Raw genomic sequence first — 27,004 nt, forward strand, 5'->3', positions numbered from 1 at the left:
CCTGTCTATTACGTGCTCTGATCTAATATTCGATCATTAAGAAACTTCAAACACTTTTAAGCTGTGTTCAGGTAGATACTTTTTAGTGCGAGTTATGTTTATTGTTGCATATTAAAGTGTAAATAATTAAAAGGTTTGTTTTTACTTCGCCGTGGTATTATTGATAATTCGTAATATTTACAAAATTGTATGCTGGGGCAAAACCGTAAGGGTAAAACCGGGTACCCGGTTTTGGACAAAATGTGTATAACGAAGAAACGAAAAAGCGGAAGTTATCAAAATTAAGACTAAATCTTAATACAGGACCGCAACTAAAAAGAAAGAAAAGCACAAAATTAAACAAAATACCGAAGGATATCAGATAACAGTGGTGATAAAAGCGGTGAAGACATTTGCATTTATGTCCAAGAAGCATATGGGTCATTGAAATTGAATGAAGGTTTGGGTGTAGTTTGCAGCTTGTTTTAACTGGTTGGGGGAGTGAAGAATTGGATGAGTTTCGTTGTTATAGGTGCTAGGACCAGTATCTAGTATGGTACCCGGTTTTACCCAGGCCATGGGGTTAAATCGTAAAAACGGATCTTTTTTAAATCATTATTTTTTTGTATTTTTCTATCTATTAAAACAGTTGGATATGTACTATTATTTAAAAAAGAGTTTATTCTAATGAATCCCAATTGCAATTTCTTTCTTACTGAGTAATGTCAAAGTTATGAGATTTTATTCTTAACGTCTCGATTTTGCCCCGCCCCCCCCTATATCTTTTAAGTCAAATAAAAAAAAAATTATATTTGAAATGATAGAGTGTACAATTTTTTTTGTCGCTTTATGACTGTAATGCGAATGAAGTGCCCAGCACAGGTACAACAAAAATATATTACACTAGAAATATACACCCGCGCTTCGCTTCGGGATTAAAAGATATTAAGGACTCCATGAAAACACATTTCACCACCCCCGTAGGGGTTGATTAGGGCAAAATCTTGAAATTAGTTTTTAGGCATTTATGTGGGTAACCTTTCGAAATGTAAAACAAATTGATATCTAATCGGGCCTAAGAGATTTTGAGGAATCTGTGAAAATACATTTCACCCCTTTTCACCCCCTTAAGGGTTGGTTAGGGAAAAATCCTGAAATTGGTTTTTAGGCATTTGTGTGGGTAATCTTTTGTGAGTAAGAACAAATTTAATATTTTATCGGACCTATGAGATATTAGGGAGTCCGAGAAAATACATTTTACTCCTTTTTATCCCCTTGGAGATAAAATTTTCAAAAACCCTTCCTTAGTGGGTGCCCACGTCATAAAAATTGTACTTTCCCAGTTTCACGTTCCTACGTTAAACGGCTTGAGCTGGGCGTTGACGAGTCAGTCAATCAGCCAGGACTTCTTCTTTTATACAGGTATATAGATTGCCTATTCACAGACTTATTTTTCACTAAAAATGTATGAGGGATATCTTTTTATGCTGGTATATGTTGAAATTTATTGCAGCAGAAACCCTTCAAATTAATAGAAGATTTAAAAACGTGTATAAATTTAATGCTACCTCGTTTGAGATTGTAAACCCTTTAGGTGCTGTGGGCACGCCGTATGTACACGTGTGTGTACAAACATGCTTTAGGTCAGTGCATGCAGTTTACGCGAGGAACGCCTATAGGCGTTCAGCGAGTATGATTAACAGTCACGGCTGAAGCATTTCCGCACACGGCTTACGCTGAGTGATTTCAGCACACAAAGAGGGAGGAAACACCCTTACCCCCTCTCAGGGATCTTGGAATTGGCAATACTTCTTCGCATATCCAGTGATAACTTAAAAACTGTTCAACTGACTCTAATGAAATTTGGTATAAATATTCTCAAAATATTTCGTATTTAATAATTAAATGTTTAAACAGTTCTCAAGATATTGATAAAAACAGATTGGTAGAAATTCCATGTTTTTTTTCAACACGCCATAATTTCTACAATTCTTTGAATTTAAAAATACGATAGATGGTACCTTTAAAAATAAGAAGACTGTCCAACTTTTGACTTCCAATTACCTACTCAGGAAAATCACTGGCTCCAGTGTACCATCGCTACATATGTACCTAAGTAGTTGGCGACAACCCCCTTTTTTGTTAAAAATAAATGTAGATATTCATATTGTTTTTAAAGCTCAGGAAATGCTTTATTTAAGATAAAAAGGTCATTTTAACCGAGGGCATAAATTTCTTGGAAAAATTCATGAAAATTAATCTTTGCACAGTGGATGCAGGGTCCATTTAGGCACATCCAACATGCTTATGGTAATTATTATTTACTACTGTCACTGCTTTAAGAAGATAAGAATTTTAGATCGTAATAATTTCAAAATTCACTATAAAAGCTTTTTCTGAGAATTATGCGAACAGGATTCTGTTATGTATCAAAATGGACTTCGTATTCGACATCCACTATTAAGCTATCCATCGTTCAGGAGTTAAAAGAGATTTTGAAACTTTGAATTTTTTATACAGACTCTTATTCTGTGTCCTCTTAAGTTTTTCGAAATAATTTTCTTAATACAAAATGGTCTTTCCCGTTCATTCTAAAGTAGAAATGCTAAATAAGAATACGTTTTTCTAAATTTTCTAAAATCTTGGCATTTTTTAATTATAGAACTAAATGAAATCGATGAGTTTTATAACGAGAAATGTTTTATTTATTGCAACATTTGTGTTACATATGGTTAAACATTTGACAGTTTTTGGGTTTTTAAGTTCTAGATTTTCCAGTTCGAAAAAAAATGGCTGCGATGTATCTGTCTTACGTATCTTCATGATTTTGGTATTTACAATTCACAAAACTATTTACAAAATTTCAAATGCATCAAATTTTATTGCAACGAGTTAGTGGTAATAATTGAAACGTCTGCATTGGTATTAATACTCTAAAATCAAGGGTTCAGCTTCCTTTACGAAACATTTGCGTTTCGTCTCCGGTCTGCTAATACTCGAACTCGTCAGTAAGGCTTTATTTAGCAGACCCTACCATAGACGTAATTAGGTGTTCGAAGAATTTTATCCGCGTCTGAGAACTAGCGAGCTAAAACCGAGTTATACAGGGTGTCGCTATTGGTGTAACCCAAAATTGGGAAATTTTAACTTTAATTAATTTCTTTATGCAAAAGTAAATCGTAAATGTCTAGAAGAATTTCTTCGAAATAGACTTCGTTTTCGCTGAAACCATTTTTAAAACCGTGAAATGAATCTCTAAATCTATCTACAAAAGTAGTGACTCTGTAACTCTGCTATTGAGAAAATTAATTTTGAAGACGAAATTGGTTCTTCTATTTTAAGTGTGATTATAATTAATATTTTAGTTGGGAACTTTTGCTACCAATTAAAGGAACTACATGTTGGAACCATTCTCAAGTCGAAATAGCTGAGTAACCTTTTTTCGAACCTGGCTCTGCTTTTGAAGAAAATTAATTTTGAAGATGAAATTGATTCTTCTATTTTAACTGTAATTATTATTTAATATTTTAGTTGGGAACTTTTGCTATCAATTAACGAAGTTACAATTTAAAGGAACTAAATATTGGTACCATTCTCACAGTGACGGATTTAAAAAAAATGGCCCAGGTGACAAACGTTCTGAGGGGCCCCATTTTTCAGGAAAACGAAGAGGTACTTTAATACCAACCTGCCAAGTGTAGTAGTGCGAGATAAAAAGTAGTGTTTGGATACCTATAGGTACCTAATCATTTTTTTTTTTAATTATTCCCTGCTAAATCCGCCACTGCATTCTCAACTGTGTAACGTTCAATAATAATCTTTAAACAGGAAATTATCGCAATGAATTGCGAATATTGAGCACCTACATTTTGATAACTTTTCTATTACAAGATTTTTGTTAGAATTTAGTCGCAGAATTTTCTCCCATAATGTGTGTATTCCAAGTGGTTAACTTTGCACAGTAAATCGAGGATCGCCAAAGTGTCAAGGCTGGAGGAATATTTATCACCGTTTATTTTCGTAGTGAAATTTGGATTGACAAAGGATGAAAAAGGTGTTTTGGTACGCCTCAGGTACAGAATGTGTAGCTATTAGGGTTTATACAAAAACCGACTTTTGGAAAAACCGGTTTTCGAATTCCACTATTCCCCAAAAACCGGATGAACCGGTTTTCGAATTCCACTATTCCCCAAAAAACCGGTTAAACCGGTTTTCGAATTCCACTATTCCCCAAAAACCGGTTAAACCGGTTTGCGAATTCCACTATTCCCCAAAAAACCGGTTAAACCGGTTTTCGAATTCCACTATTCCCCAAAAACCGGTTGAACCGGTCTTCGATTTTTCACAAAAAATATATAATTAAAATAGTAAATAAATATTTGTACTTATTTTAAAAATGTTCAGTTTCCTTAATATTTACGGAACTACAAAAATATAACAACATAAAATACACTGTATCTCTACAAAATCAAATAAATAAATAAAAATTAAATCAACTGAAATCCGTACAATTTGTTAGTTCGTTCAACATTTATGGATCTACAAAAATATAACACAATAAAATAGACTGCATACAAAACGAAACGAAAAAAAAAACAAATGAAATCCACACAAAATATAAATTTTTACAGTGGTACCTAATTATAAATCTTTATTCCATTTACTATTTTTCTTCAGAAAATATGAACTCATGAATACAGTTTTACAGTAATGAGTAAACTGTTACATACTACAATATGCTTGTGCCCGAGGCGAGTTTCAAGTAAAAATATTAACGTATCCAATTAAACAATTAATTCGAATTTTACAAATTCATAAATAAAAACCGGGTTTGAAACCCGGTTTTCGCAAACCGACAAACCCTAAGTGGCTGTCCGATTCGGGAAGATGGGGCTTGCGCGTTGGCTGGCCTTTCTGTTTAGCTTGGTAGACGGCGGGGTACACCTAGCCCCGTCAGTCACGTGGAGAACTTCCGCGGCTGCGGTTCGTCCTTCCTGTTCTCCCTTTTCTTTCGGAGTGCGCATTGTTCCGCGTTATGTTTAGTGACGCCAAGTGATACCGAGTAATAAATCAATCGAAACCAGCACCAGCAGTGACAACGATCACTTCGACGAAGATCCTGGCAAAAGTAAGAAATTATTGCAAATTTCTCAGCGCCTCTAATCGTCCTCACGTGGACGTTTATTGCAACTATTAACATTTAACTGGCGCTGGTTGACATTTATAAAAATCGACAGTGCACCTGCTTCTGGTTTATCTGTTATCGCATTATTACACGATTTACGAAAGTACACACGTGCGAGTCACGCGATAATTTGCTTTAAAATTTTCGAGTTCGAAAATTTTTAGTTTCGTTTATTTATGAACGTATCTTCTGATACCGAGCTGCTTTTGAACACGTCGCGTTTGAGCGTGACACAGTGCTCCTGGTTTAATTAGTTTTACTGGATATCCGATTATTCGGTTAGCAATCGGGTGAACGAATAATACGGTTACGGTTAATTGAATATGTATGTGTTATTATTAACTGTATGGACAAAGGTAATTAACTGGCTGGAGTTCTCGCACAGTCGAAATAGAAATGGACACGTATATTGTTATAATATATTACGGCGAAGAAAAATCTATAGGTGCTATTTGAAAAATAAAAGCTAAACCATCTTGTGATTTAGAAAGCCTTTGCTTTGGAAAATGGTGCTAGTCATCGCGTCATTTATCCCCTGTAATCGAATGTAATCCAGTAATCGTCTTTTCTCAGACTTTAGTTTCTAAGTTTGTGCTTTTGAAAATAACGAAGAGACTGTGGATTCGTTTGTCTGCACAAAGCCACGAATTTATAAATATATGGTGTTCGAATTATAATTGGCGAATGGGATATTAATTGCGTCTAATTGACTCGCTAAATTATACTGTTATTGGATAATCGTAAATATATATTACGCATACTTGAATAATGAATACTTGAACGTGCGTAAAATCGTTAGCACTCTAATATTCGGTTTTCTAGTTTTCAAAATGTGTGATAGGTACTTTGAGCAAAATAGATTTAGTTTCATAAGACAACAAGAAAATAATGATTATTTATTGTCTGATGAGGAAAACCGAGTAATTCGTAAATAATGGAGCACTTGCTGCACATTCTGTTATAAATAAATATATAACTTGTATGATAATTTCTTATATAAATTTTAAATTGTTTCATGGACGAAGCTCGTGCTGTTTAAAAGCTCGAGACTTGCAAAATGAAGTGAAAGGTGGATTGAAATCTAATCGGAGAAGTTTTGAAAATTTTTAAGTATGCAGCAACGACTGTCTTCAATTTGTTTAAATATCGTAAAATTGATGTTTAAAAATCATTAAAAATTTTCAATTTATTTATTTTATTACATACATGTGAAAAATGTTCTACACTGAGCAGCGAGCTGTGGCAAGAATGTAGATGCATTCCTGCAACAAAATGTTAAATCTCTATTGTGTGCTTTCATTGTTTCAGAAAGTTACGAAATGCATATTCATATATCCTATATTTTCCATGAGAATGAATAATTGCAAAATATTTCCATGCCAGGATATTTCCTTCTTTTATTAATTCTGCTGTTCGAATTTCTTGTGAGGATGATTTAAAATAAAAGTCAAATGTGGCGCAGGTATAACTTGCCCTTTAAAAAGTTTGAAGTGACCATGATAAGAAACATTTAATTTTAATATTCTGTGCATGCATTTCATTCGAGAATTCGTGGTAATGAGTTTAGAAAAACGCGGTGTGATTTTTCTAATCAAGACGCAGACCTGAAATAGGTGCTTATTTAATATTTCAGATCATTTTTTTTTCAAATCAGATGCACAGTACTGGAAATGTTTATTGCATCAGCCCCAAAATCCGCGCCCTATTGAACAATCTTTATAACTCCATGGCTGATAAAGCAGTTGGTATCCAATTTATTTTTAAAAATACTTTCCGAATACTAATACTAAATGAGATGGAAATGAGTGCCTGTTAAACATTCGAGCGGTGCAATAAATATTTCCAGTACTGTAGGTTAAATTGTGTTTCGCAACCATTTTAAAGCTGACGACAACGAAATGATAGACTCGTCAAAATTAGTGAACAACAATAACGATATTCTGAGCGACTCAGAATCAGTGAACATTATTTAAAATTTAACATCGGTGATAAATCATAACAGAGCAAGTATTTATACTCATATTTCAACCAACAAAAGCTTTTTGTGTTTAAATTAATAGAATATCTATTACAAGTCAAATAAATCTATTCAGGATTCAATACTTGAGGTGTGCAGTTTCTCTGATAATTTGTACAAATTGTTTTACAAATGAACTCTAGAATTACTCTAGAAAATATTGCAGATTATTTATTTTGAATCTTACTAATACGAACTAATATAAAATGTATTTCTGAGGAGATTGAACGACATAATGAGAACGACAGTGATTAAAAAAAAAAGCTTTCTATATTTCGCACTTTCTGAGGACATTTGTATTTTTATTCTCGCAGGATTGTATATTCGCGGCAGCTTCGCAGGTCGTAATCTCCTGAAATGTTGCGCTTACTTACGGAAGGTTTTATTGCGCTCATACAAGGATCATGCTACAACACTCAACACGATCTACTCTAAAAAAACGTTGATGCATGAGCAGCGGGATGGGAAGAATCTATTCTTTAGAGGAATATGAGGGAAAGTAGAAAGAGGCCGAGAAATCTCAACATAATTGAAAATGCCCTGGTCGAAGTGGAAAAATTCCATAAGAAAAGAAGCCATGAATGTTGGCAGCACAAATGTATTGCCTCTAAATCTTTCGATTTACTTCTCCTCGTTGCCTCTTGTATTTGTATTACAGTAGGGTAAATGACCCGATTACCGGCATCTAATCAATTACTGTCACCTTAAGCTATTTTTCTTAAAATAACGAATAAATAAACGTTGTAAAGTCATACACAAAAAGAATTATGTAATTCAACTTATAATCTATACTATAGTTTATTTATTCGTTATTTTAAGTAAAATAGCTAGGTGACAGTAATTGGATAGGTGTCAGCAATTGGGTCCTTTACCCTACAGGAAAGGTAAATTGAAAATTCGACTTAACTCATCGATGCAGAGGCGGATTCAGGAGCCTTTCTTGGAGGGGGCGAAATATGTGAAAGTACATAAGTACAAATGTATTTTCAACCCTCTTTTACAAGATTCAAAATTTGCTTGCAACTTATATTTTAATATCTCTATCTGATACTATAGCCTAAATAATTAAATTCACGTTAATTATTTATACAGAATAATACACAATGTCATAATATTTTTCTATTTTATTACTCTTTGGGAGGGGGCGAAATATGTAAAAGTACATAAGTACGTTTTTCAACCCTCTTTTACAAGATTCAAAATTTGTTGCAACTTAAATTTTAATATCTCTATCTGATACTATAGCCTGAATAATTAAATTCACGTTAATTATTTATACAGAATAATACACAATGTCATAATATTTTTCTATTTTATTACTCTTTGGGGAGGGGGCGAAATATGTAAAAGTACATAAGTACGTTTTTCAACCCTCTTTTACAAGATTCAAAATTTGCTTGCAACTTATATTTTAATATCTCTATCTCATACTATAGCCTAAATAATTAAATTCACGTTAATTATTTATACAGAATAATACACAATGTCATAATATTTTTCTATTTTATTACTCTTTGGGGAGGGGGCGAAATATGTAAAAGTACATAAGTACGTTTTTCAACCCTCTTTTACAAGATTCAAAATTTGCTTGCAACTTATATTTTAATATCTCTATCTGATACTATAGCCTAAATAATTAAATTCACGTTAATTATTTATACAGAATAATACACAATGTCATAATATTTTTCTATTTTATTACTCTTTGGGAGGGGGCGAAATATGTAAAAGTACATAAGTACGTTTGTTAACCCTCTTTTACAATATTCAAAATTTGCTTGCAACTTATATTTTAATATCTCTATCTGATACTATAGCCTAAATAATTAAATTCACGTTAATTATTTATACAGAATAATACACAATGTCATAATATTTTTCTATTTTATTACTCTTTGGGGAGGGGGCGACCGCCCCTATCGCCCCCCTCTGGATCCGCCCTTGCGTCGATGTGAATCAGATAGCAATATTCCTAAAAAAATAAATGCTGCTTATCTTGAAAATGCGTGCCATGCACGCGACAACTTCATCTGTTTTAAATCATTTAACAATCCGAGTCTATGTCAATACAAGAAAACAGAGTTTCAATTAAGAAGTATCCAAGTGAACGGTCGATGGCCAGCGGTGTGGTTTTAATTAAAGGGAAATGAAGTAAGCAAGAGGCCGTCTGCTACTGGACGAAGAGCGTGCTTATAAAGGGGGGAATAATTTCATTTGAGTGAAACCCATAAAATGCCCTGACAATCGTTTTATATCCCGTTTATGGTCCCTTTGATTTCCCATTGCTACTGTCTAGGTTTGATTGAATATTTCGCGGATTACCTGTGTGTTGAACGCGAGCCACTCGTCGGTGTGGGCTATAAAGCAACCGTCGTACTTGAACATTTTATTATAGCACGAGACAAGAAGTGCTCGCGTGAATGGAGGTAATATCACAGAAAGAGAATATTGAAATTAATTTTATGTCTACACGGAGCACTCAACATTTTAATAAAGCAAAGCCGCTATGGAAGATTACATTAAGTGTAATTTCCACAGGTTCTAGAAGATTAGTTATTTTAGCATTGCTTTTGTTATTACTTTTGTTACTATGTCAAACATAATTATTATACCGTTGGATGCAAGAACGGTCTCAGGACCTTTTTGAATAAAATGCATAATTAGATTTAAATTTTCTAAACTTCATTGGCGTATCTTTAAAATTGACAGAACTGTGGTAAATTTTGTGAATCAATGTTGACCAACTGGGCTGTAACTCGTAGCTAACAAGGGATCATCCCGAACCCGGAAATTTAAAAAATCCTGAAACTTTGTGAATTGTGATTTCCTTCTGACTACAACGGAATTTTGGTTTGCTGCTCAAATTCACTCTAAGGGGGTGTAATTGCCCCTGAATATCCGAGTATTTTCCGATTTTCTGTTATAACTCGTGAACTGTAAAATAATTTTATTTACCAAATGATAGATTTAATTAAAAGAAGTAACTTTTGTCTCGAAACTTTTTTTCTATCTCTCACAGTTCGCGAGTTATAAAACAAAATCGGAAAAGAGACGATTTTTCAGGGGTTAATTTCACCCCCTTCGAGTGAATTTGGGTAGCAAACAAAAATTGCGCTTTAATCAGGAGGAAATCCCGTACGTATTCACAAAGTTTCAAATTTTTTTTGAATTTCTGGGTTCGGGATGTTCCCTTGTAAACCAAACGTACATCAACCTGAACATGACACGATCTATGGTTATTTTTATGACTATATTTTTCCAATGTTCTATATTTTTTTTCAAATATTAGGCAAATATTAAATAACTACAGGGGGATATATCAAATTGTTAAATATTAATATAGAGAGTAGGGCGGAGCGGAAAATTTAAATTTTAATTTTCAGTTGGCCTGGGTGCGGGATAGTTGTCTTTTTATTAACCAAACACAACTGTAAAAAATGTTTGGAAAAATATTCATGTCTGCAGGTTCCTTTTTCTTCTAAAAATGATTATATGATGATATGATCATTTTTATGATTTTTAAATTATATGATCATTTTTATGATTTTTTTATTATATGATCATTTTTATGATTTTTTTATTATATCGTCATTTTTATAATTATATGATATTTTTATGATTACATTATCATTATATGATTATATGATATTTTTATGATTGTATAATCATTATATGATTATATGATCATTTGTATACTATTATATGATCATTATATGATTATATGATCATTTTTATACGATTATATGATCATTTTTAGGAGAAAAAGGAACCTGCAGAAATGAATATTTTTTCCAAAATTTTTTTACAGTTGTGTTTGGTTAATCAAAAGACAATTATCCCGCACCCAGGCCGCGACTGTAAATTCAAACTTAAACTTTCGCCTATATAGTATCGCTTCGCCCCAAAAGACAGTGTTACAACAACTTCACTATGTACAAAAAATATCTAACTTCGTAGTGCTTACAGACACATTTCCTGAAACTGAATTTTGGCACTGAGGCCCTCCTTGCATCCAACAGTACAATTTTGGTAGGGTGGATGTACCAGTAAATGAACACGTACCAGTGAATGGACATTTCTTATTAAAACGAGTAAAATAAGTTATTAAAATAAGCAACTAATTAATTAGAGACTTCTTTTAATTTCTTGCTTTATATCCAAACAATTTCTGCAGCATGTGGGATCAGTCACGCTGTAAACATAATTTTATAATAGTGTTCATTTATTAGCCTTACGTGTCCATTTATTGGTACGTTTACCCTAGTCGGTGGAACAATGTCTACGGGGTAGATTTACTGCTACAATTTTTTTACTTAACTTTCTGTCACGAAATATAAATGTTGACGAATCTACTCTCTCCATTTTTTTTTTACGTAGAACATCATGAAAGTTGAATGTTCTCTTAAATATTTGGTTATATTCTTAGGATTAGGGAATTAAATTACTTGCCTCTTACTCCAGGAAATTCTAAACGTGCTTTTAAAGTTTGAGTACACCGTGTGCTCATGATAAACAAAGGTGTCACGTACGGCTACTAAAACAAACGGGAGTAGTGAAATTGAATAAAGCAGTTAGCACTGGAAGCTGTGGTCCGAGATAGTTGAATTAAAAATGTTCGTAAAAGTAAATTTGTCAAAACCAGCGAATATTACCACTTGCACCTTTCTCTGAATATATATATATATAATTTTTTAAATGGAGAAGCAGTCACAAATATAAGAACAAAACGTATAACGTACGAACAGAACATGTGAGAACAAAAACGTATTAATGTTAAAATATTTCTGTGTGTAATTCTTTTTTACAAATAAATGTATAATCACACTTCTTCCAAAATTGATCGCAGAATTTCTGAATATTCTCTTCAAACTGGAAGGGTTGATAAACGAAGGTAAACTTCTCTTATCAGTAACAAAAAAAGTTATATTTCAAGTGATATTTCAGTAGTATCTTTCAAATTTTCAAACAAGAAAACTCAGTCTACATTATATTCGTTCAAGTATATTGAATTCATGGAGAACTTGTTTTCTTTTGCCACGAACGAAAGTAAGTGCGCCCTTCGAAAATTCATTTCTGTGTTTATATGTAAGATGGAACAATTTTATTGCATTTTCTTGACGTCGATCATAACATTGAACGTACATCGCATTAAATCACATTGAGTGAAATTTAAAACAGAATTTTACTGTTGAAAGAATACCTGACGTGTTTACTTTCCTCGAAGAAACGATGCTGCTGGGCAAATTGATGTCAATATTAATTGTACAACCTGCGGGGGTATATTACGTCGTTAATAACCAGTATACGTAGTTGATGCGCCATTAACCAGGGAGGAAGACAACTCTTTCTGACTATAAATAGTAAATGTTTTCTTTTTGCGGGATAATGAAATTATACAGGATTAAAAAATTCTAAATCTGTCTTTCCATATCTCTTATATCACATTTAAAAAATTTTTTTAATGCAAATCCCTTCAAAATACTTTTCTAGTTATAGTTTGCGATAATGAGTTAATAAAACATGCGTTAACTTAAACGTATGAAGCGATTCGACTCATTGAAGGGTGTTAAGGGGTTGCTCAGGAGGCCGAAAAGAGGCGAGTGTTTGTGAATTTTTCTTGAAAACGCGGAAGCATATATTTTCACAGAACATTTTGCAATTAAAAGAGCAACGTTTAAAGAACTTTTGGTAATTTTTTTGTAGAAAAATATTTACGTTTATAATAAAATTACAGTCGACATCCAAGGAGCCTTTTTGAAAAGTTGCTTTTTAAGGCGAGCACTAGCATTCGGAACCAGATTATCTAAAATCAAAGAACAAAAAAGATTTTGTTAGTATATTAATGTCTCCTCTGATTCGCGAAGGGAATTTCCGAAATACTAATTTGAAACAAAATGGCGGCTATGTAAAGTTGAAATCCTGATTTTTGCGCGAAAAAATTTGATTTAAAGTTTAAAGCATCACCAATGAGACTACATCTTACCACTTAAGGGTTAAAATTCTTATGTTGCCTTTTAATACCTTTCACACAAAAAGGACCTGTGTTGAGTAAGCAATACTCCACTCGGCGAGTACTACAAAGTATAAACCCCTAACGTTTTAGTCCCTTTTTCTTTTACACCCAGTATAATGATTGTAAATGCCTCTGGTATTCTTTAAGTGTTTGTTTTATAACTATCTGTACACCAAGTGCTGTTTACAGGACCAGTATTTTTTTAACATAGGTACCTTGGCTTCTCACACTGCGTTGTTTTTAGTACGAGCAGCCAAACAAGGTTTCCGAAGCCAAAGGCGCGTTTATTACTTCTGTGACACGTGAACAATTACAAATGAAACGTGTCCATGTTCTCCTGCGGAAATGTACACCCCTCATTTATTGTCTCGAGCCTCCAATGGTGCTTAACAATACTCTTTTATGTTTGCAACGTAAATCAATATTCGATATCTGACCAACGCACGTAGCAGGCACGAAACTGCATTTACGATTTATGGTGTACATGCTACTCGTGCAGTAAATTTTCGATTGACTAGGAAGAACAGGAAATAGAGTGCAGCCATTTTTCGGCAGACAGAATACAAAAATGTGGAAAGATGTTGTAGACGTGGTTTAAAGAAAGTACATTAATTCTGAACGTATTTTAAGTTCATCTTTTGGAAGATCAGAGAAACTAGCAAACTTCTGTTAGGGTTGTGTCTATTGTTTCCCAAAGACTTATATTTCATATGAGAGTCAGTTTAGGTATGAGGTCTTACGTAATTTATAATTACTTCCACTTGTATGCAATTCAATATTAAATCATTTCTCTTTCCCACTGCATTAATAAATTTTTTTTTTTATTTTTTTTTTGTTTTATGTCGCATCAACTCCGTGGTTATTAGCGACCACAGTCAGCGGTTAGTTTATATTTCGCAATATTTATTTAGTCTACGGACAAGGTCGAGTACTTTCTTGAGGTTTTCTTCTGTTTCGAATTTAATGAATTATTGGTTTTACATATTTTGGTGACTATTACTATTTCTTATCTTATACCTAGATCATATGTATATTCTCTATATTTTGCATTTCAATCATAGAGTGAAGGACTGTATAAGAAATAAGATAGCAAACAAAATGTTCTACAAAAACGGAGAAATTTGAAAACTTCTTTACAAAGTACGAATGCAAAATTGTATATTTATTTAAAAATAATTTTTCATAATCATGATCTTCGTGTTATTTACAATTTTGTACATGCATTCACTTATATGGTTATGTCTGTGTTTAATAACATACAAGTATAATACTTTTGAAAATCATTTTTTTACTTTTCTGCTGTTACCCCTTATTACTCTTCTTAGATAAAGAAGCTGCAAGTAATCAGGATTCCTCGAAACATTAGCTGAATTTTTTATGATTTTTTTACACTACATTGCAGGAAGGAATTAATGGAACAAAGAAACGAAATTCTTTTGCACACGTGGGATGTGCCTGTTTTCCACTGACAAGGGAACATCCCGAAGCCGGAATTTCAAAAACTTCTGAAACTTTGTGAATACGTAGGGATTTTCCTCTTGATTACAATGCAATTTTTGTTTGTTGCCCAAATTCACTCTAAGGGGGTGTAATTGACCCCTGAATATCCGATTATTTCCCGATTTTGCGTTATAACTCGTGAACTGTAAAATAATTTTTTACCAAATGATAGATCTAATTAAAAGAAGTAACTTTTGTCTTGAAACTTTTTTTCTATCTCTTACAGTTCGCCAGTTATAGCACAAAATCTGGAAATAGCCGAATTTTCAGGGGTTAATTTCATCCCCTTCGAGTGAATTTGGGCAGCAAATAAAAATTGCGTTGTAATCAGGAGGAAATTCTCTATATATTCACAAAGTTTCAGAATTTTTTTAATATTCGGGTTCGGGATCATCCCTTGCGAGCCCCTCAAATCTTACTCACAAGGAGTGTATTTTAGGTGTTCGCCTCCGATCATTTTGATTTTTGGATATGTTATAGAGGACCAAAAAATAAGAAATACGTATTTTTTTATTTTTCCCCGTTTTCATATTTGGGGGGTGAAAACTGCGTTCAAAGTTAGGGTTGAAAAATCATTTTTGTGGAATATCTCGAGAACTATTAGAGATAGGGGAATAGTGTCACTGGACAAATTTTGTGTCTTTGAATGTGAAACATGACTGACTCACCAGATTTTCAAAAATCCACAAAAACGATTTTTCAACCCTAACTTTGAGCGCAGTTTTCACCCCCCAAATATGAAAACGGGGAAAAATAAAAAAACACGTATTTCTTATTTTTCGGTCCTCTATAACATATCCAAAAATCAAAATGATCGGAGGCGAACACCTAAAATACTCTCCTTGTCAGTGGAACAGTGGAAGTTCCATGTAGTAATTTCAAGTTCCACTGTCACCTCTCGTTACAAGTTAGCACATAGGCACTTCGAATCTAAAAATCTAGAATATAGATATAGTGTATAACAATATTATTTTTAAAATAATAACAATATTATTTTTATAAGTAAAATGTTCCTATGTTTTTATGTTGTCTTTACATGGGCACCATGGTCATTGAGCAAACGTATCAATACGGTTGAACGTGTGGCCTGAAGCAAAGGCCAAACTTTATAAAGACCTTGGGCCATCCACCCAATTGGTTACAAGCTCGAATCAATATCTACTAAATGTAAATTGAATGCACAAATTTTCAAATTTTCTTTTTCACATTTTCATACAATTCTATTGCAGAAAAATTCACAGAACATTCATAGAAACGTACTGCAATAATTGTGCTTGTTACAGTGTGTTTAACATCCCAAACGAATAAAGGTATTGCAAAAGAATAATCATGAATATAAAATATTTTTAAACAAAGTAATCCTTATGTATTAAATGTACCATGTACGTATGTACTTTGTCACCGTTGACAGGTTTCCAAATTATTCGAGTGGTACTATGAATAGGCGGGACCCTCGCAATGAATATTCAAGACCACGATCGTTTGACTGCGATGTGTCCTTAATAATTTAGGAAATTGATTCACCTTATCTTTACTGTTTTACCTGCAATCCTTTCAAATGCAGACTGTAGCATGTCTGAAATGTATGTGTTTCCAAACGTACATAACGAACTAATCTTCTGGCTACTTAATAACAATAATCATCTGTTAGAAGGAAGCATTACCAAATTAAATATTTTATTGCTAAAATGAAGGATGACGAAAATACTGTACCTACATCTACTGTGCATCTTATTTTACATAAAATTAAATATTTACTAGTGAGAGACATATGAAGGGTAAGGGAAAAAAAAACAGGGAAGGTCCATTTTTGTTGGTGGCAAATGGGCCCACAGAACTGTCCAATCACAAAGGGTTATAAAGTAGGAATGTCCACGTAAGACAGCGTTAAAGATTTGGTGTACTGATTAAAAACAGGGAATGTCCACCCTCCACTGGAACAAAACAAGAAATGTCCCCAGTCCTCCTACTTGCACTATATATTTCTGATTAGTGTGAGCTTGCAGTTGGTCAGGAGCCCTGGCACGCCACTGTGCGCAAAGCCTTCTTTTGATAGTCATAGAAATGGACATTTATTTTGTTACAGTATTCTACAGTGTTCCACTTGAAAGATATTAAAATAATTACCTTTTTGCTCAGTTCTTTTGTAATGCCTAATTAGAGTATAAATTGCTCATGTTATGAACAATACAGTAAGTTCATTGAACCCTGTTTCTTTATTGATGGACTTTAGTTTTTAGTATTAAATCTTGATTTTCTCAACAAAGCTGTTTTGTGACATTCCTTGCTTTTTCCCAGGGTTCCGAACCGCCGCGTAACCCTAATCCTTAAGGTCTGCGCATACGTATCCGTTCCGTGTCAGTTCCGTATCCGTCGTGACAGTAGTAAGAAGAAGAGGGGCGTAGAGGGTCTCTTCTTCTTACCACTGGAGCCTTACTACACCGCCCCTCTTCTTCTTACTACTGTCACGACGGATACGGAACGGATATGTGTGCACAGACCTTTACCCGGTTAGCCAAGGAAGGTTTCTGTAACCCATACTAATCGCGAGGGAACAGTTCTTAAATTCTAGAAAGAACCGAAGTAACCGGGTTAACCCGCTGCGGGCGGGTTACTAGTAAAATAGTCTAGCCTAGACTAGACAGTCACTTGAGGTAAGCCAGTGGTATGTGAATCTACAGGCAATGCATATTCAGATCAAATGAATACACAATGTTTAAAATATACGAGTATATAATTCATGCAGGATTGATTAATTTTAGAAGGTTGTTAGAAACGGAATTTATACTTTATTGCTTAAACTTCAAGAATTACTCAGCACCAATATCTTCCAGCATCAATATATTCATCAGACGTGTACGCGTTTCGCCTTATAGCTTCTATTATTTAATATTATCTAGCATTCGAATATTTTCGACACCTAAGCCTTAGACCAGGAGTGTCGAACTTCCCCACTCCGAGAGCCGCACGAATCGGGCCCCGGGTCAGCCGGTTCCCCCACTTAATTTTCCCCAGGCGTTGCACGAGACCCGGCACGGAGAGAGCGCGGCAGCCGGAGGAGAAATTCATCAGAGTGAAGTAGGTGTGGAGGGGGCCGTTCTCCTACGGCTCTACGGAGCAGGCGAAGAGGAGAAGGAGCCACTGCGGCTCGCGAGCCGCTAGTTCGACACCCCTGGTCTAGGCGGTGCGGGTTTACGACCCGGTTGTTCGGTGTTTCGGTAGTACCTGCCGCACGGATGAGACCGGCTGTCGACCAGATGACGGGACCTTTGCCTATTGTCTAAGGCAGGGGTGTCGAACTAGCGGCTCCCGAGCCGCAGTGGCTCCTTCTCCTCTTCGCCTGCTCCGTAGAGCCGTAGGAGAACGGCCCCCTCCACACCTACTTCACTCTGATGAATTTCTCCTCCGGCTGCCGCACTCTCTCCCTGCCGGGTCTCGTGCAACGCCTGGGGAAAAATAAGTGGGGGAACCGGCTGACCCGGGGCCCGATTCGTGCGGCTCTCGGAGTGGGGAAGTTCGACACTCCTCGCCTAGACTGTCTAGATCTCAGATTTTGGACAAACATCGGCTGACAGCGCAAATCGTGACCGATTTCAATAATTTTTAATAACGGAGCACTGCAATAAAATCCATATCTGTTGGTCTAATCTATAGAAAACACTATTTAGCATAACATAACATAAGAACACAAATTATGCAGATTAAAGATATTCAAAATTAATTTTTTGTAAATTTAATATTAGCTGTAAAATAAATTTACTTTACATTTACGAAATTTTTGTTTTAAATAAACTGTATTTCTGATTTAAATCTTATATATTTAAATTATATTTGAATTTGATTAGTTTTGATTTTATTTTTAATATTTAAATTTAAAAATAATTTTTTAATAATTGTAATTCGGGGTAATTAGAATCGAATATTTTATGGTAACTAATTTTATAATATAATTTAAAAATGTAAGATTTAAATCAGCTATACAGTTTATTTGAAACATAAATTTTGTAAAGTTAAAGTAAACTTTTATTTTAAAGTTAATATTAAATTTACAAAAAAATTATTTTTAATATCTTTAATCTGTAAAATTTATTTATTTATGTTGTTATGTTATGCTAAATAGTATTTTCTATAGATTAGACGAACTATATACTGGTTTTATTGTCATGCTCCGCTATTGTTGAGTCCTTTACGAGTATTTTAAAAAAAAAATTCTTGAAATCGGTTAAGATTTGCACTGTCGAGCGATTTTTGTCCAAAATCTCACACTGTGCGTCGGCAAACGCTCGCGAATTGGCAAAGTTAATCTTTGACCTCGCATATTTATTACTTTCACGTGTATGCATAACCCTTAAAGGAGTCTCCGATATTGAAATAAAATTCATTACTATTTGGAAACATGGTTACAACTATGTTTCCCACCGTATTACTGTAACCGCATTAACCCGGTTAACCGGGTTACTCGGGTTACAGATGAATTCTGTTACCCGGTTAGTCGACGATACGGCGTACCGAACCGGGTACGGTTTAGGGTTCGGTTCCCTGCTTTTTCCCCTTACCCTTCATATACTCTTAAACAGTATAATAATACACACTAAATATTGGTAGCAATATACACATAAAATAATAAAAAGAGATATTACCTACATTTTGTTTTCCCCCACTTTTTGTATAAATAAGTTTCGCGAAATATGCGAAGGTCCACTATATTGCTTTCCAGAATTGCATTGGTTGACAAACATCCGGTGTCGCAGCAAAATATGGTCGCCATAAGGAAGGTGGTTGGGGATATAAAATGAAAACACAAATATTCTCTGAATATTGTGTCTGAAATACAAACTTAAAGAAATAAATACTATCAACGTTATCAAAGTGCAATTTAATTTCAGCTAATAGGTTTATAAGAAAGGAAAGGAATACGTAATAGTAATAATTTTTTAAATGCCTTTTCCGATCATTTCACTATTAAACTTTTATTTTTGTGACGCTATAAAGGAAGCAGTCTACACGAATGTGTGCATTCGAAAATTGCGTGAAAAATAATGGAATGTTTTAGTAAATCTAAAACAGAAAATATAACACCAATTATTGTGTTCCATCAAATCACACAGTTACATACTTTAATAAATAATTGAACGTGATTTATTACAATTTTACAGTGGTAACAACGTTAAACTTCGAGCACTAATTTTATTAAATATATATTTTTGATGCCACCTTTATAGAAATATAAACATGTATATATATATTTACTTCGTGTTATCTCAGCAGTCAAATTTCTTAAGGAAATTAACTTTTTCCGGTGCGACACATTTATTGAAAGAATTTTTATTGATTTATTTTAAGAAATCAGCATTCCACGCACGATTTGAAATAAAGTGAAGGTGGAATCGATCACATTGTCTGATATTCGGCGCAAAACTTGTTTCCCGAATCTATCAGGAAAAGTTGGGAAAAAAGGGAGCCACGGAGTTTCGCGAGGGTGGGATTTAACATGGAACGAACAGTTCGTACATATTCCCAACAGAATTCCATAACGTAATCCCGTCACGCAACACGTTCGCTTTTATATTTGAGCATGTTTCATACATGCAACCGTAGTATGAGGAAATAAGGAAAATATTACCACTCGTGGAATTTCACAGCTTTTCAGCTCCCTGATGGAGTGTCGAAAGTTATCACGTGTCCGTGTTGAATTCCGTGCGAACGTGCAACGAATCTGAAATTACAAAACTTTTAATTAAAATCTCACGCCTGTTTCTTTATTATTTTTTTTTGTCATAAATATTAAATTTACCTATTTCCAAAAAAATTTAGTAAGGGGAGTTTCTTTAACGCCGGACGTCACCGGACATTTGAAACGCTACCGAGCCGCTATTCCTAAGTAAACCGTGGAAGAGCTAGAAGAAGCTACAATTAGATTTCGACACGTTCCAGTCGCGTGCGCATAGCTAAGGAGATTAATTTAGTAATATTTATTTCTTTTTACTTGAGAAAAACCTTAAGCGTCCGGCACTAGGGAAACTCCCCTTACTTATGTGTAACATTTAATTACACTCGGTTTGATTTGCAAGTCTATCATTTCTTGATCAAAATTGAATACACCATTTTCTCTTTCAAAGTTTTTCATTTTTTAAGTAACCCCGGAATTATACTATTAGGGAGAATATACGTACACATGCGTTAGAAGATTTTGAGATATCCGTGAAAGAAGTTAATGCTAAAGGCTTTCAATTCATCGGGCAGCAAATAAATGTGCAATCCCACGAGCAACCATATTCGATCAAACAAGAAAAAAAACTGTGTCAGACCCACTGCGTGGAGAATACCAGTGTTTAGTGAAGATCAAGAGATCTTTAAGGGGTCATGCTCAGTCAGGCGGCCGAAAAAAGGGTGGTCTTTGGAAATTTTTTACTCAAAACCTATACCACATTTCTCAAAAAATCTTTTTTCCTTTTAAGGATTACATCTAGTACCGTGCATCGTAATTTTTTTATTTAAAAATATTTATTAATAACTAAGTTATTGTCCATCATTCGAAGGTTCTCTAAAAGAAAAGGCTTCTGCGGTGACCACTGCTGCTCGAAAGTCGATCATCTGAAATAAAAAATTCAACAGAATTTACTTATTATATTATATTATCTAGTATTTGAACGAAGGATTTTTTTATCCGATGCTTAGTTTTCTTTTAATTGACGAAAATCAGGAATGATTTATGATAAAAATTGAAACTTTTACTTTAAACATGAGCCATTTTTTCCCAAATCAATATTTCGAAAAATCCTTCGTTCAAATACTAGATAATATAATATAATAAGTAAATTCTTTATATAAGTTCTGTATATCAAACCAATATTCCTTATATACCTATATTTTTTTGCAATTATAATTTAATAAGTTCTCTTTAAATGAGATTATTAAAATCCTACACTACTTTCATATAATAACTGTAGAAGCTACTACTTATTGTTAGATCCTTTTTCAGAAAATTTATGCACTCAGAGTAAACACAGCGATATATGCATTACATCGCAGTTACAATACTACTTTTATTTTTCAAATCTATCGCTGCTCTTGACCAAAAATGGTCGCCATGTTGTTGAAATCGACGATATGCAGTGCAAGTGATCGGGGTGTCGCTGATCCTGACTGCAGGCGTCGCCGTACTCAACCGCATCAGTCAATAATACATTTTGATGACTGAGTATTTCACGAAAAAATAAATATTAATAAAAATAAATATATTATAAAATAAATATTAATAAGAATAAATATATTATAAAATAAATATTAATAAGAATAAATATATTATAAAATAAATATTAATAAGAATAAATATATTATAAAATAAATATTAATAAAAATAAATATATTATAAAATAAATATTAATAAAAATAAATATATTATAAAATAAATATTAATAAGAATAAATATATTATAAAATAAATATTAATAAAAATAAATATATTATAAAATAAATATTAATAAAAATAAATATATTATAAAATAAATATTAATAAGAATAAATATATTATAAAATAAATATTAATAAAAATAAATATATTATAAAATAAATATTAATAAAAATAAATATATTATAAAATAAATATTAATAAAAATAAATATATTATAAAATAAATATTTATATAAATAAATATATTATAAAATAAATATTTATATAAATATTGTACTACTAATACTAGTTTAAACTACCCCTTATACCTATCTAGAACATCAGTAGAAACGTGAAAATCAAACAGTAACAGGGCAATATTTTAAAATTGAAGCGTCTTCATTAATTATTACGCAACGCTCACTTACATAATAATAATGTACTTAAATTATCGCAAACTGTCAAAGGGATGAATTCAGACGGAGGGGGTGGGTGTGTCCAGGTTTCATTGTGGAATAAAATAAATAAATACATTGCCCCCCTTTGCGAAAAGGCTATCGTTTGTCGTCAATAGCAAGGGTCGGCGGCTGCCGGGCAACAGCAACCCGGCTGGGGTGGAAAAAACGTTCGTGTAAAGAGGTTTCGACGTTTTCAATAGAAAACGAATGACGACTATCGACAGACGATAAGTGACCACTCTTTCATCGTTTTTGCTCATACGATATCGCTCGACAGGAAGCAGCCTAGCGCGGTTACTTTATGAATAGAGGAATAAAAAAAATCTTAAACACTTTGAGTGGCGCAGGGTTCAGAGTGTAGGAGAAACTTGAAACGGCTGAGAGGATTGCCTAGACCGGGATTCCAGCAACTGCTGTAACCATTAAGCTGTCTACTGCCAACGGGGATTCTCTTCCCCGAGACAATAATTGAACCGATTAATTTCCAAAAGGAGATCAGCCCGAGTTTTGGCGATGTTCATTTTTTTCCATTCTAAAAGGACAAACTCTTATCTTCCAATGGGGCCAAAGATTTACGTCCGCTAGATTTCCAGGATTTGTGTGAAGCTCTAACAAGTTGGCCTCCAACAGAGCGCGAAGAGCGTCCAGAACAGTCCTTGTCTGATTTTTTTGAAAACTAAGTATAACGAGTTTGAGTTTCCTTCGCATTCATTTTCCAATTCTAAGTAAAATAAAATCTTTTACCTAACCATCTTTACACTTTGTGCTCTTAAATAATTCGTCAAATTCCCTGTTCGATATCATTTATTTCAAAAGGGGATGATTGCCAACAAAAAGTGAAATTTGATCGCCTTAACAATTTTTAAAATCAATGAAATTTTAATGAACACAACGTACATAATCGAAGAATAATATAGTCGTGTTTGATTGTTCCAGCATCAATTGTATGGACATTAATTGTTGCTTTATTTCTTGTAACATTAGTTTTGGAGAACCTATACACTTTTCGAAATTATCAATTCAATTATTTATACAGTAGAACCTTCAGTATTATAATTAGTTGGGAGAGATGATCTTTCGGGTGAGGAAATTTTTGGATAGTTGGACACTGACTTTAACCACACCAAAAATTAGAAATAATATAATAAATGAATACTTGAATATAATAATATAAACAAACAATAATATAATAATAGAATAATAGAATAAGATCATAGATGTTTTAACTTTGTATATTCTTGATAATTTTGCGACTCTCTCACTATTTTCTAGCTTTTGAAATAGGTATCTCCTCTTTCCTTGTAATAGTTAATGCTGCACATTTCCTATTTGATGGCATTATACTTAATTGAATAAGTATCTAATCATATTATTATTCTAACATTTAAAGAAGGTGTCCTACGTATTCTTCTCTCAAATTCACAACCGAAAAAATTGAATATCTCAGAAACGATTCGTTTACTGTTGTGTGTGTAATAATTTTTTTAATTCCTTTCGGGGATTTTATTAACTAATCTAATTCTTATCTACAGTTCAGAAACACCCAGTGTAAACTTAATTGAGAGCGTTCAAACGTTCTTATAATACCTCGTACATCGGATTAATTACGGGCTTTTGTGTTAGCTATCCAATTCCCTTCTTGAATGTTAATATGCTAAGGGGCGGAACTATGCGCTGCATGTTTGAAACGTATTAGCAAGCGCAGGCATGAAATGTAAGTGCATGATCTTAAATTTTCAATCAGACAGAAATGTTCTGCGCTTCAAACTTCAGAGTAGCTTAAACTTTTATGTGTAAGTAGACGCGTCCCAGTATATCGAGGTTATACAATAATTTTTCCTTTTATAGTACTTGCAAGGGAACAACCCTAACCCGAAAATTCAAAAAATTCTGAAACACTGTGAATATTTAAAACTTAAAAGTAAATGTTATCGGCGCACCGGTTCGGTCTATTTTTCTAAAAAAAATCTTTACGGTCGAAATTCTAAATGATTTTATTTAACTCTGTGAATATGTAGAGAATTTTTTTTTGCTGCCCAAATTCACTCTAAGGGGGTGTAATTTACCCCTGAATATCTAGATATTTTCCGATTTTGTGTTATAACTCGTGCACTGTAAAATAATTTTTTAAAGAAGTAACTTTTGTCGTGAAACTTGTTTTCTATCTCTTACAGTTCATGAGTTATAACACAGAATCAGAAAATAGCCGAATATTCAGGGGTTAATTTCACCCCCTTCGAGTGAATTTGGAAAGCAAACAGAATTTTCGTTGTAATTAGGAGGAAATCCCTTACATATTCAAAAATTTTCAGAACTTTTTGAATTTTCGGGTTCGGGATCTTCCCTTTGACACAGAGAATTTACATTATGATAGGTTGTTTAATTAATATATTAGTATTCTCAGAAGAGTCAAAATTCGATTGAGCAATTGGTCCAAACTAAAAGTGTATTAATCAAGATTTATCTTAAGGTGAATTGCAATTGGCAATTTTAACTTTGACATCGATTAAATACGTATAATTGTAATGTTTTACAACACGACACATTTGATTTAACTAACATTGCAAACGATTGGACACGTTTGAAGCCATTTTTCCAAAATATTCGAAACGTATTTGTTTTTAATTTTTCTGCAATATTTTCTGGAGTTTTTTTCTCAATTTACAGCCATCTGTCACAGCAGTACAATCTATCCTATCAATTTTCTATGGGATTTAGGTCCGTTGATTGCAGAGCACAATATAACCGTTGGGCATTTGTAAAACAACAATTCTTGCACAATACGAGCCTCGGACTTGCAATCGATACTCTGATAAAACCTGCGAGTTATATAAGTCCCTATTTTAATGGTATCGTGTATTACGTTGGTCTTTAACGCATATCTGTAGGCATTTTACCCTATTTATAATGTTAAAGATCAATTAAGTGAACGGGTTATTATTTTAACCCTTTGAATCCGGGCGACGTATATATACGTCCTGCATATTTTGTTTGAATCGGAGAAAAACAAATGAATTCTTATTTCGAAATTCCCCGGATTGAAAGGGTTAATGGCAGTTTCTCCATTGGAGGTCCGGTAACATGGATATTTTTAGCAATTAAAAAATAAACTAGTTAATGGATCGTTCTCAAATTGTACATACAAGTTCATTCATTAACTCAGTGGCGCACTCAGAGGGGAGGGGCAAGGGCAACCCCCAAAGAAAAAGGAGTTTTGTAAAAAGAAAAGTAAACTCGATTTTATTCTGTAAATAAATTTTTCTAAGCACCTAATGAATTTTATTGAATTTGCATTGAGAATATTTTTATCGGTTCAACTCGGATCCTCCCAGGATTAAATCCTGAGTGCACTACTGCCCTAATTAGAGGGGAAAAAATAGGAAAAACCCGACGGAGGCCGTGGTGTCGCTTCGAATCTGCATTGTATGTCAGGCGACTAATTCGAAGCACTTCGAGCATGACTCGAAGCTTAAAACTCTTGATAAGTCTTGAGTCTTGACAGAATGAAAGCTCTTGAAAGTCTTGGAAGTCTTGAAACTCTTGCTTCAAAGTCTTGGTAGGTTTTGGAAGCTTGCTGAGTATTCGATCTCTTAAATACTTTTTAAGTACTTTTCTTCAGTACTTGAGTACTTGAGCGCAAATGTATCTGAGCCCCTCTACGACTTTATAGGACCCAAGCTCAGACTGGCAACATTTTGTCAGGAATCAGACATTTTGTATAATAAGGCAGAGATTCCTAGAGTTTATATTTTTATGATTAACCCCACCTGAGACTACTTCTGTAAATTACCGTATATCAACAACACAATTATTAATTCCCTTGCTTCCCAAGGGGACGACATCACTCGCAGGCAGCTCAACACAGGTTACTCCTCCACCTCCACAGGCATTCTCATGTACTGTGATCATTCGGGATTAATTCAGAAGCCATCAAATTTAATATGTACATACTTGAAGTTATAAAAACGAATAACGTATATAAATGTTATATATGATAACTCGAACTTTCCGGACTTTCTCTAATATTTTATGTGAAGAATGCTGCTTGAACAAAAGCAATTAAAAAGTCTTTAAGAGATGGAATACTCAGCAAGCTTCTCAAACCTACCAAGACTTCCAAGACGATCAAGACTTTCGAGACTTCCAAGACTTCCAAGACTTTCAAGACTTTCAGGACCTATCAAGACTCAAGACTTTCAAGAGTTTTAGGCTTCGAGTCATGTTCGAAGTGGTTCGAAGTTTTCGTCATGTATATAGATTCCAAGCGCTTCGAGGTGCTTCAGATCACATAACTACTGTTGATGCTTTAGACTTTAGAGCATGAGAAACATGATCGGGCTCTCCTGGAGTACTTCCGTGACCTTGCTTCACTCGCAGTTGATGGTTTCAGGGCTACAACCCTCGATACCATCTACAGTCGAGTCGGACTTGAGTGTTACGGGGTTACTCTTGAGAAACTAA

The 27,004-nt window shown here is 33.8% G+C and overlaps 1 protein-coding gene across 4 annotated transcripts in view; it reads left to right on the forward strand.

Annotated features, from left to right (window-relative positions):
- Positions 1 to 4,916: 4,916 nt before the first annotated feature.
- LOC143374564 (uncharacterized) overlaps positions 4,917 to 27,004 on the forward strand; it is a 96,901-nt gene continuing 74,813 nt past the window's right edge. For all 4 annotated transcript variants that reach the window (XM_076822801.1, XM_076822802.1, XM_076822803.1 and 1 more), the window contains exon 1: positions 4,917 to 5,107. The gene's annotated coding sequence lies outside the window, so the exon portion shown is untranslated. The remainder of the gene's footprint in view (positions 5,108 to 27,004) is intronic.

The sequence above is a fragment of the Andrena cerasifolii genome, chromosome 11 (assembly GCF_050908995.1).
Source record: "Andrena cerasifolii isolate SP2316 chromosome 11, iyAndCera1_principal, whole genome shotgun sequence".
Lineage (NCBI taxonomy): Eukaryota > Metazoa > Arthropoda > Insecta > Hymenoptera > Andrenidae > Andrena > Andrena cerasifolii.